The sequence below is a fragment of the Scyliorhinus torazame genome, chromosome 1 (genome assembly GCF_047496885.1).
Source record: "Scyliorhinus torazame isolate Kashiwa2021f chromosome 1, sScyTor2.1, whole genome shotgun sequence".
Classification (NCBI taxonomy): domain Eukaryota; kingdom Metazoa; phylum Chordata; class Chondrichthyes; order Carcharhiniformes; family Scyliorhinidae; genus Scyliorhinus; species Scyliorhinus torazame.
Genome location: NC_092707.1, coordinates 50,847,264 through 50,860,444, shown reverse-complemented (window position 1 = coordinate 50,860,444; position 13,181 = coordinate 50,847,264).

The window sequence follows — 13,181 nt, the reverse complement described above, 5'->3', positions numbered from 1 at the left end:
CCAATAATACTCACTTAGGCTCGGTAGTGCCAGCCCCCCCCTATCCCTGCTACGCTGTAAGAATCCTTCCTCACTCTCGGGGTCTTCCCGGCCCACACAAAACCCATGATGCTCTTTTCAATCCTTTTTAAAAAAGCCTTCGTGATCACCACCGGGAGGCACTGAAACACAAAGAGGAATCTCGGGAGGACCACCATCTTAACCGCCTGCACCCTCCCTGCCAGTGACAGGGATACCATATCCCATCTCTTGAAATCCTCCTCCATCTGTTCCACCAACCGCGTTAAATTTAACCTATGCAATGTGCCCCAATTCTTAGCTATCTGGATCCCCAGGTAACGAAAGTCCCTTGTTACCTTCCTCAACGGTAGGTCCTCTATTTCTCTACTCTGCTCCCCTGGATGCACCACAAACAACTCACTTTTCCCCATGTTCAATTTATACCCTGAAAAATCCCCAAACTCCCCAAGTATCCGCATTATTTCTGGCATCCCCTCCGCCGGGTCCGCCATGTATAATAGCAAATCGTCCGCATACAAAGATACCCGGTGTTCATCTCCTCCCCTAAGTACTCCCCTCCACTTCTTGGAACCCCTCAACGCTATCGCCAGGGGCTCAATCGCCAGTGCAAACAATAATGGGGACAGAGGGCATCCTGACTTGTCCCTCTATGGAGCCGAAAATATGCAGATCCCCGTCCATTCGTGACCACGCTCGCCACTGGGGCCCTATACAACAGCTGCACCCATCTAACATACCCCTCTCCAAAACCAAATCTCCTCAACACCTCCCACAAATAATCCCACTCCACTCTATCAAATGCTTTCTCGGCATCCATCGCCACTACTATCTCCGTTTCTCCCTCTGGTGGGGCCATCATCATTACCCCTAACAACCTCCGTATATTCGTGTTCAGCTGTCTCCCCTTCACAAACCCAGTTTGGTCCTCGTGGACCACCCCCGGGGCACATTCCTCTATTCTCATTGCCATTACCTTGGCCAGGACCTTGGCATCTACATTTAGGAGGGAAATAGGTCTATAGGACCCGCATTGTAGCGGGTCCTTTTCCTTCTTTAAGAGAAGCGATATCGTTGCTTCAGACATAGTCGGGGGCAGTTGTCCCCTTTCCTTTGCCTCATTAAAGGTCCTCGTCAGTACCGGGGCGAGTCCACATATTTTCTATAGAATTCGACTGGGAATCCATCCGGTCCTGGGGCCTTTCCCGCCTGCATGCTCCTAATTCCTTTCACCACTTCTTCTACCTCGATCTGTGCTCCCAATCCCACCCTTTCCTGCTCTTCCACCTTGGGAAATTCCAGCCGATCCAAGAAGCCCATCATTCTCTCCCTCCCATCCGGGGGTTGAGCTTCATATAATTTTTTATAAAATGTCTTGAACACTCCATTCACTCTCTCCGCTCCCCGCTCCATCTCTCCTTCCTCATCCCTCACTCCCCCTATTTCCCTCGCTGCTCCCCTCTTCCTCAATTGGTGTGCCAGCAACCTGCTCGCCTTCTCCCCATATTCGTACTGTACACCCTGTGCCTTCCTCCATTGTGCCTCTGCAGTGCCTGTAGTCAGCAAGTCAAATTCTACATGTAGCCTTTGCCTTTCCCTGTACAGTCCCTCCTCCGGTGCTTCCGCATATTGTCTGTCCACCCTCAAAAGTTCTTGCAGCAACCGCTCCCGTTCCTTACTCTCCTGCTTCCCTTTATGTGCCCTTATTGATATCAGCTCCCCTCTAACCACCGCCTTCAACGCCTCCCAGACCACTCCCACCTGGACCTCCCCATTATCATTGAGTTCCAAGTACTTTTCAATGCACCCCCTCACCATTAGACACACACCCTCATCTGCCATTAGTCCCATGTCCATTCTCCAGGGTGGGCGCCCTCCTGTTTCCTCCCCTATCTCCAAGTCCACCCAGTGTGGAGCGTGATCCGAAATGGCTATAGCCGTATACTCCGTTCCCCTCACCTTCGGGATCAATGCCCTACCCAGCACAAAAAAGTCTATTCGCGAGTAGACTTTATGGACATAGGAGAAAAACGAGAACTCCTTACTCCTAGGTCTGCTAAATCTCCACGGGTCTACACCTCCCATCTGCTCCATAAAATCTTTAAGTACCTTGGCTGCTGCCGGCCTCCTTCCAGTCCTGGACTTCGACCTATCCAGCCCTAGTTCCAACACCGTATTAAAATCTCCCCCCATTATCAGCTTTCCCATCTCTAGGTCCGGAATGCGTCCTAGCATACGCCTCATAAAATTGGCATCATCCCAGTTCGGGGCATATACGTTTACCAAAACCACCGTCTCCCCCTGTAGTTTGCCACTCACCATCACGTATCTGCCCCCGTTATCCGCCACTATAGTCTTTGCCTCGAACATTACCCGCTTCCCCACTAATATAGCCACCCCCCTGTTTTTCGCATCTAGCCCCGAATGGAACACCTGCCCCACCCATCCTTTGCGTAGCCTAACCTGGTCTATCAGTTTCAGGTGCGTTTCCTGTAACATAACCACATCTGCCTTAAGTTTCTTAAGGTGTGCGAGTACCCGTGCCCTCTTTATCGGCCCGTTCAGCCCTCTCACGTTCCACGTGATCAGCCGAGTTGGGGGGCTTCCTACCCCCCCCCCCCTTGTCGATTAGCCATCACCTTTTTCCAGCTCCTCACCCGGTTCCCACGCAGCTGTATCTCCCCCAGGCGGTGCCCCCCCGCCCATCCTCTCCCATACCAGCTCCCCCCTCTCCCCAGCAGCAGCAACCCAGTAATTCCCCCCTCCCACCCCCCCCCGCTAGATCCCCCGCTAGCGTAATTACTCCCCCCATGTTGCTCCCAGAAGTCAGCAAACTCTGGCTGACCTCGGCTTCCCCCCGTGACCTCGGCTCGCACCGTGCGACGCCCCCTCCTTCCTGCTTCTCTCTTCCCGCCATGATTATCATAGCGCGGGAACCAAGCCCGCGCTTCTCCCTTGGCCCCGCCCCCAATGGCCAACGCCCCATCTCCTCCACCTCCCCTCCTCCCCCCATCACCACCTGTGGGAGCGAGAAAAGTTACCACATCGCAGGATTAGTACATAAAACCCCTCTTTGCCCCCCACATTCGCCCCACCACTTTGTTCGAACGTTCTTTTTAATAACCCGCTCATTCCAGTTTTTCTTCCACAATAAAAGTCCACGCTTCATCCGCCGTCTCAAAGTAGTGGTGCCTCCCTCGATATGTGACCCACAGTCTTGCCGGTTGCAGCATTCCAAATTTTATCTTCTTTTTATGAAGCACCGCCTTGGCCCGATTAAAGCTCGCCCTCCTTCTCGCCACCTCCGCACTCCAGTCTTGATAAACGCGGATCACCGCGTTCTCCCATTTACTGCTCCGAGTTTTCTTCGCCCATCTAAGGACCATTTCTCTATCCTTAAAACGGAGGAATCTCACCACTATGGCTCTGGGAATTTCTCCTGCTCTCGGTCCTCGCGCCATCACTCGGTATGCTCCCTCCACCTCCAACGGACCCGCCGGGGCCTCCGCTCCCATTAACGAGTGCAGCATCGTGCTCACATATGCCCCGACGTCCGCTCCCTCCACACCTTCAGGAAGACCAAGAATCCTCAGGTTGTTCCTCCTTGCGTTGTTTTCCTGTGCCTCCAACCTTTCCACACATCGTTTCTGATGTGCCTCCTGCGTCTCCGTCTTCACCACCAGGCCCTGTATGTCGTCCTCATTCTCGGCTGCCTTTGCCTTCACGACCCGCAGCTCCCGCTCCTGGGTGTTTTGTTCCTCCTTTAGCCCTTCGATCGCCTGTGGTATCGGGGCCAACAGCTCTTTCTTCATTTCCTTTTTGATCTCTTCCACACAGCATTTCAAGAACTCTTGTTGTTCAGGGCCCCATGTTAAACTGCCACCTTCCGACGCCATCTTGGTTTTTGCTTGCCTTCCTTGCCGCTGTTCTAAAGGATCCACTGCAATCTGGCCACTTTCTCCTCCTTTTTCCATCCGTATCCAGGGGGGATTCCCTTCTGGTTTACCGCACAGTGTTTTTAGCCGTCAAAATTGCCGTTGGGGCTCCTATCAAGAGCCCAAAAGTCCGTTTCACAGGGAGCTGCCGAAACGTGCGACTCAGCTGGTCATCGCCGCACCCGGAAGTCCAATATCGTCATCTTAACCGACTGCACCCTCCCCGCCAGTGACAGCGGGAGTGCATCCCATCTCCGAAACTTTCCCCTCATCTGCTCAACCAGCCGGGACAAGTTCAACTTGTGTAACTGGCCCCAGTCGTGCGCCACTTGTATCCCCAGTTATCTAAAATTGTCCCCCACTAACCTGAACGGTAACTCCCCCAGCTGGCCCTCCTGACCTCTTGCCTGGACTACAAACATCTCACTCTTCGTTATATTCAACTTGTATCCCGAAAACCAGCCGAATTCCCCCAGAATCGCCATAATCTCCCTCATCCCTGCCCCTGGATCTGCTACATATAGGTGTAGGTCATCTGCATACAGCGATACCCTATGCTCCACCGCCCCCCCCCCCCCCAACCAGCCCTTTCCAGCCCCTAGAAGCTCTCAGAGCAATTGCCAGCGGGTCTATGGCTAACACAAACAGCAGTGGGGAGAGGGGACATCCCTATCTTGTCCCCCAGTGCAGCCTAAAATAGTGTTATGAGCCAGGGTTTAGAGAATCCCAAAGTGTATCATGGAGTTCACCTGACCCACAACTTTTAACAGATTGTGGTATGGGGAGCACACGGCCCACTCTACAGGTATGGTAGAGCAGAAAATGGACCAGTGGTTTTTAAAACAAAACAATGTTTATTCTATGAACTCAAGTTAACCTTTTTGAAACAAACAGTGAATATCTTAGCAACCAGTAAATCAAATACACCCCCAAAGAATACAACACTAAGTAACCTGTATGCTGTCATTTTACACTCAAAAGACTTAACAAACCTTCAAACAGGAGCACATTAGGTTTACATTTGATACTGAGACCTTTTTACAATTCTGAGTTCACCAAATGATCCATAGATGGTCTTTGGATGGCAGAGATCAACAGCAGTGCAGCTCACTGAAAAAACAGACACACCCAAGCTTTTCTCAAACTGAAACTAAAAAGCAGAAGTAGACCTCAGCTCCACCCACACTCTGACATCACTCCAGTAACATGAGCAGCTCCATTTCTTCAAGGTACATTTTATAAACACCCATTTCTTTTTTTTTTTTAAATAATATTTTATTGAAAATTTTTGGTCAACCAACACAGTACATTGTGCATCCTTTACACAACATTATAACAATACAGATAATAATGACCTTTTTTATTTAAACAAGAACAAAAGAAAACAACAACAAATAAATAAATATTAAATAACAAAAATAAAAACTAGCCCTAATTGGCAACTGCCTTGTCTCAGGCCACCCCCCCCCCCCCCAAGTCCTGGGCTGCTGCTGCTGCCTTCTTTTTTCCCCCATCTATCTTTCCGCAAGATATTCGACGAACGGTTGCCACCGCCTGGTAAACCCTTGAGCCGACCCCCTTAGGACGAACTTAATCCGCTCTAACTTTATGAACCCCGCCATATCATTGATCCAGGTCTCCACCCCCGGGGGCTTGGCTTCTTTCCACATTAGCAATATCCTGCGCCGGGCTACTAGGGACGCAAAGGCCAAAACATCGGCCTCTCTCGCCTCCTGCACTCCCGGCTCTTGTGCAACCCCAAATATAGCCAACCCCCAGCTTGGTTCGACCCGGACTCCTACTACTTTCGAAAGCACCTTTGTCACCCTCATCCAAAACCCCTGTAGTGCCGGGCATGACCAAAACATATGGGTATGATTCGCTGGGCTTCTCGAGCACCTCGCACACCTATCCTCCACCCCGAAAAATTTACTGAGCCGTGTTCCAGTCATATGTGCCCTGTGTAATACCTTAAACTGAATCAGGCTTAGCCTGGCGCACGAGGACGACGAGTTTACCCTGTTTAGGGCATCTGCCCACAGCCCCTCCTCGATCTCCTCCCCTAGCTCTTCTTCCCATTTCCCTTTTAGTTCGTCCACCATAGTCTCCCCTTCATCCCTCATTTCCCTATATATATCCGACACCTTACCGTCCCCCACCCATTTCTTCGAGATGACTCTGTCCTGCACCTCTTGTGTCGGGAGCTGTGGGAATTCCCTCACCTGTTGCCTCGCAAAAGCCCTCAATTGCATGTACCTGAATGCATTCCCTTGGGGCAACCCATATTTCTCAGTCAGCGCTCCCAGACTCGCGAACTTCCCATCCACAAATAGATCTTTCAATTGCGTTATACCTGCTCTTTGCCACATTCCATATCCCCCATCCATTCCCCCCGGGGCAAACCTATGGTTGTTTCTTATCGGGGACCCCCCCAATGCTCCGGTCTTTCCCCTATGTCGTCTCCACTGTCCCCAAATCTTCAGTGTAGCTACCACCACCGGACTCGTGGTATAGTTCCTTGGTGAGAACGGCAATGGGGCTGTCACCATAGCCTGCAGGCTGGTCCCCCTACAGGACGCCCTCTCTAATCTCTTCCACGCCGCTCCTTCCTCCTCTCCCATCCACTTACTCACCATTGAAATATTAGCGGCCCAATAATACTCACTTAGGCTCGGTAGTGCCAGCCCCCCCCCTATCCCTACTACGCTGTAAGAATCCCTTCCTCACTCTCGGAGTCTTCCCGGCCCAAACAAAACCCATGATACTCTTTTCTATCCTTTTGAAAAAAGCCTTCGTGATCACCACCGGGAGGCACTGAAACACAAAGAGGAATCTCGGGAGGACCACCATCTTAACCGCCTGCACCCTCCCTGCCATTGACAATGCTACCATATCCCATCTCTTGAAATCTTCCTCCATCTGTTCCACCAACCGCGTCAAATTTAGCCTGTGCAATGTGCCCCAATTCTTAGCTATCTGGATCCCCAGGTAACGAAAGTCTCTTGTTACCTTCCTCAACGGTAGGTCTTCTATTTCTCTACTCTGCTCCCCTGGATGCACCACAAACAGCTCACTCTTCCCCATGTTCAATTTATACCCTGAAAAATCCCCAAACTCCCCAAGTATCCGCATTATTTCTGGCATCCCCTCCGCTGGATCCACCACATATAGTAGCAGATCATCCGCATATAAAGATACCCGGTGTTCTTCTCCTCCCCTAAGTATTCCCCTCCATCTCTTGGAACCTCTCAGCGCTATCGCCAGGGGCTCAATCGCCAGTGTAAACAGTAATGGGGACAGAGGACATCCCTGCCTTGTCCCTCTATGGAGCCGAAAATATGCCGATCCCCGTCCATTCGTGACCACACTCGCCACTGGGGCCCTATACAACAGCTGCACCCATCTAACATACCCCTCTCCAAACCCAAATCTCCTCAACACCTCCCACAGATAATCCCATTCCACTCTATCAAATGCTTTCTCGGCATCCATCGCCACTACTATCTCCGTTTCACCCTCTGGTGGGGCCATCATCATTACCCCTAACAGCCTCCGTATATTCGTGTTCAGCTGTCTCCCCTTCACAAACCCAGTTTGGTCCTCATGAACCACCCCCGGGACACATACCTCTATTCTCATTGCCATTACCTTGGCCAGGACCTTGGCATCCACATTGAGGAGGGAAATTGGTCTGTAGGACCCGCATTGTAGCGGATCCTTTTCCTTCTTTAAGAGAAGCAATATCGTTGCTTCTGACATAGTCGGGGGCAGTTGTCCCCTTTCCTTTGCCTCGTTAAAGGTCCTCGTCAGTAGCGGGGCGAGCAAGTCCAAATATTTTCTGTAAAATTCAACTGGGAATCCGTCCGGTCCCGGGGCCTTTCCCGTCTGCATGTTCCTAATTCCTTTCACCACTTCTTCTACCGTGATCTGTGCTCCCAGTCCCACCCTTTCCTGCTCTTCCACCTTGGGAATTTCCAGCCGATCCAAAAAATCCATCATTCTCTCCCTCCCATCCGGGGGTTGAGCTTCATACAATTTTTTATAAAATGTCTTGAACACTTCGTTCACTCTCTCCGCTCCCCGCTCCGTCTCTCCTTCCTCGTCCCTCACCCCCCCTATTTCCCTCGCTGCTCCCCTTTTCCTCAATTGGTGTGCCAGCAATCTGCTCGCCTTCTCTCCATATTCATACTGTACACCCTGCGCCTTCCTCCATTGTGCCTCTGCAGTGCCTGTAGTCAGCAAGTCAAATTCCACATGCAGCCTTTGCCTTTCCCTGTACAGTCCCTCCTCCGGTGCTTCCGCATATTGTCTATCCACCCTCAAAAGTTCTTGCAGCAACCGCCCCCGTTCCTTACTCTCCTGCTTCCCTTTATGTGTCCTTATTGATATCAGCTCCCCCCTAACCACCGCCTTCAACGCCTCCCAGACCACTCCCACCTGAACCTCCCCATTGTCATTGAGTTCCAAGTACTTTTCAATGCATCCCCTCACCCTTAGGCACACCCCCTCATCCGCCATTAGTCCCATGTCCATTCTCCAGGGTGGGCGCCCTCTTGTTTCCTCCCCTATCTCCAAGTCTACCCAGTGTGGGGCATGATCCGAAATGGCTATAGCCGTATATTCCGTTCCCCTCACCCTCGGGATCAATGCCCTACCCAACACAAAAAAGTCTATGCGTGAATAGACTTTATGGACATAGGAGAAAAACGAGAACTCCTTACTCCTAGGTCTACTGAATCTCCACGGGTCCACCCCTCCCATCTGCTCCATAAAATCCTTAAGCACCTTGGCTGCTGCCGGCCTCCTACCAGTCCTGGACTTCGACCTATCCAGCCTTGGTTCCAACACCGTGTTAAAGTCTCCCCCCATTATCAGCTTTCCGGTCTCTAGGTCTGGGATGCGTCCTAGCATTCGCCTCATAAAGTTGGCATCGTCCCAGTTCGGGGCATACACGTTTACCAAAACCACCATCTCTCCCTGTAATTTGCCACTCATCATCACGTATCTGCCCCCGTTATCCGCCACTATAGTCTTCACCTCGAACATTACCCGCTTCCCCACTAATATAGCCACCCCCCTGTTTTTCGCATCCAGCCCCGAATGGAACACCTGCCCCACCCATCCTTTGCGCAACCTAAACTGGTCTATCAGTTTCAGGTGCGTTTCCTGTAGCATAACCACATCTGCTTTAAGTTTCTTAAGGTGTGCGAGTACTCGTGCCCTCTTTATCGGCCCGTTAAGCCCCCTCACGTTCCACGTGATCAGCCGAGTTGGGGGGCTTCCCACCCCCCCCCCCCCTTGCCGGTTAGCCATCATCTTTTTCCAGCTTCTCACCCAGTTCCCACGCAGCTGTATCTCTCCCAGACGGTGTCCCCCCGCCCATCCTTTCCCGTACCCACTCCCCCCTTTCCCCAGCAGCAGCAACCCAGTAATTCCCCCCTCCCCCCCCCCCCTGCTAGACCCCCCGCTAGCGTAATTACTCCCCCCATGTTGCTCCCAGAAGTCAGCAAACTCTGGCTGACCTCGGCTTCCCCCCGTGATATAAACACCCATTTCTTAAAGGGTACTCACACATGCCAATAGTCCGAAGTCGTCTTATTCGTCCTTACACTGGCTTCCGTGGCCTGGTACAATAGCCTGACCCAGTCGATAAAGCCCCTTCCAAACCCAAACCGTCCCAGCACCTCCCATAGATGTCCCACTCTACCCGGTCAAAAGCCTTCTCCGCGTCCATGGCCACAACTACCTCAACTTCCCTTCTCTCCAGGGGCATCACAATCACATTAAGCAGCCATCTTATATTGGCTATCAACTGCCTACCCTTGACAAATCTGGTTTGGTCCTCCATAATCATCTCCGGCACACAATCTTCAATCCTGGAGGCCAACACCTTGGCCAGCAACTTAGCATCCACATTAAGCAACAGGATCGGCCTATAGGACCCACATAGCTCCGGGTTCTTGTCCCGCTTCAATATTAACGAGATGCTGGCCTGTGACATTGTCAGGGCCGGCACCCCTCTATCCCTCACCTCGTTAAAAACCTTAGCCAGCAACGGCTCTAATATCCCCGAATATTTCTTGTAAAATTCCACCAGGAACCCATCTGGCCCCGGCGCTTTACCCGACTGCATCGCCTTCAAGCCCTCAGATATTTCTTCGGCTCTAATCGGAGCCCCCAACTCATCCACCAGCTCCCCGCCCACCCTTGGGAAAGTCAACCCGTCCAGAAAGCGTTTCATCTCCTCGGGCCCCGTGGGGGGTTCCGAGCGATAGAGTCCGCTATAAAAGTCCCTAAATGCCCTGTTTAGCCCGGCCGTGTCCCCTACCAGTTCCCATCTCTGTCAACCACATTATCAATTCCCCTGGCTGCCTCCCTCTTCCTCAACTGCAGTGCCAGCATTCTGCTGGCCTTCTCCCCATATTCATACAGCATCCCCCTCGCCTTTCTAAGCTGCTCCACTGCCTTGCCCGTGGACAGTACCTCAAACTCAGCCTGCAGCCTCCGGCGCTCCCTTAACTGGGCCCCTGGGGTCACCGCATACCTCCTGTCTACCAGTAGGATCTCTTTGATCAGTCGGTCGGTCTCGGCCCTGTCTGTCCTGCCCCTATGAGCTCGGATTGAGATCAGCTCCCCTCTCACCACTGCCTTCAGTGCCTTCCAGACCACCGCTGCTGAGACTTCCTCTGTGTCGTTGACCTGCAGGTAGACCTGCATGCACTTCCCTACTCTCTCGCACACCACCTCGTCCGCCAACAAGCCCACGTCCAATCGCCACTGTGGGCGTTAGAAGCTCGCCTCACTGGCCTGCAGTTCCACCCAGTGTGGGGCATGGTCCGAAATAGTGATGGCCAAGTACCCAGTGTCCACCACCCCCGCCAGCAGATCCCTACTCAAAATGAAAAAATCGATCCGGGAATACACTTTATGAACATGCGAGTAGAAAGAAACTCCCTAGCCGTCGGCTGCCTAAACCTCCATGGGTCAATCCCTCCCATCTGCTCCATGAACGCTATCAGCTCCTTTGCCATTGCTGGCACCCTCCCCATTTTTGAGCACGACCGGTCCAGGCCGGGGTCGATAACCGTATTAAAATCCCCTCCTGTCACCAGCTTGTGCGAGTCCAGATCCTATATCTTCCCCAGCACCCTCTTGATGAATTCAACATCGTCCCAGTTCGGCACATAGACATTTACCAATACCACCTTCCTCCCCTCCAGCTTACCGCTCACCAAAACATAACAGCCCCCCTTCCGAAACTATACTGCCCGCCTGGAATTGCACCCACTTATTAATTAAAATCGCCATCCCTCGCGTCTTGGTATCCAGCCCCGAATGGAAGATCTGACTGACCCAACCCTTCCTTAGCCTGACTTGATCCGTCACTTTCATGTGTGTCTCCTGCAACAGTACCACGTCCGCCTTCAGAGCCCTCAGGTGCGCGAACATAGGGGCCATATTGACCGGCCCATTCAGCCCTCTAACGTTCCAGGTGATCAGCCTGGTTGAGGGGCACCGCGCCCCCCCCCCCTGCCGATCAGCCATCCCCCTTTCTGGGCCCGCCCCCCGCCCTTGCACTGCGCCGCCTACTGCCCGCCTCCAGGTAGCCCTCACCCCCGACCTCCTCCTCCGTCCCCAAACCCAGGTCTCTCCCTCATCAGCAGAGTACCTCCCCCCCCCCCTCCCCCCCCTAGCAACATCACCCTATAACCCAACCCCTGCCCCATATTGAACCAGTACACACCCCCCACTGTGATTCTGTGGACTAGCTCACCTAGCTAGCCTGGTGACCCTCGCCTCCGGTGCCACAAAGTCTCCCACCTATTGTTCCCTACTCCCCTCCCCCACGCCCATTGAAACCGCTTCCCGCTTCAAACCAAAACCGGGCAATCTCCTAATTACCATAGGAAACAGCCCAACAGAGACAGAGACCCCCACAAGAAACCCCCTCAATAATACAATTTAAAGTAATACAAAATAAAAAAATGTTAAAGCCCCACCAACCATCCCCATCAAAACACCAAAAAAACCATCAAAAACCGAATATCTTTTACTCCCCCATCTTCATCCAAACTTCAAAGAAAAAAAAGGCAACAATCAAACCATATGTACATTGTTCAAAAAAAGAGAAAGATAACGCCGTTTAAGTCCAAAAAGTTCTCCGTTCTGCGCCAAACCCTTCTTCTTGGCAAAATCCATCACCTCTTCAGGCGACTCGAAGTAATGGTGCTGGTCCTCATGAGTGACCCAGAGGCACGCTGGGTAGAGGAGCCCGAACTTCACTTTCTTCTTGAACAGGATCTCCTTCACTTGCCTGTAGCCTGCCCTCCTTCTGGACACCTCCACACTCAGGTCCTGATAGATACGCAATATGCTATTGTCCCACTTGCAGCTCCTGGTACGTTTGGCCCACTGGAGGACACACTCTTAATCCAAAAATCTGTGGAACCAAACCACCGTCACCCTTGGGGGGGGGGGGTTCCCCGGCCGTGGCTTCCTCGCCATCGCCCTGTACGCCCTGTCCACCTCCAACGGTCGGGAAAAGCCCCCTCCCCCAGAAGCTTCTGGAACTTATTTACCACAAAAGCGCCAGCATCAGCCCCTTCAGGGAGCCTGGCAATTCTTAAGTCCTGCTGGCGCGCGCTGTTCTCCAGCTCTTCCACCTTTTCTAACAGCCTTTTCTGCTGACCCTTCAGCATCCCCACCTCCAGCTTGACCACCGTTTGGTGCTCCTCCTGGTCCGCCAGCGCTTTCTCCAACTTCTGGATCGTCCGATCCTGGGCATCCAGCCTACGTTCCATCCGATCGACCGACTCCTTTATTGGGTCGAGCCAATCTCATTTCTGTCTGGCGAAGCCCTCTTGGATGACCTGCATCAGCTCCTCCATCGATGGCTGGGCCATCGCAGCAGGGGTCCGAACCTCGGCCATGTTAGCTTCAGCAGCCACTTCTACCCAGCCCTTGCTTATCTTTCTATTTCTTCCCTTATGATCCCTTGGGGTTCTCCGTTCCATGCACCACTGTGTGGATCCAGTACTTAAATGCCCTCACTTTCAAAATCAGTACTCAAAGCCACAAAAAAGTCAGGGAAAAAGGTCCAAAAGCCCGGCCAGAGCTGGAGCCACCAAGTATCCCTCATAGCCGCCACCGGAAGCCACAATTCTCTTTTTTTGACCATGGACAGAGGTTAAACATTGAGAAAAGGACCAAAGATAAGAGTGAGTATAA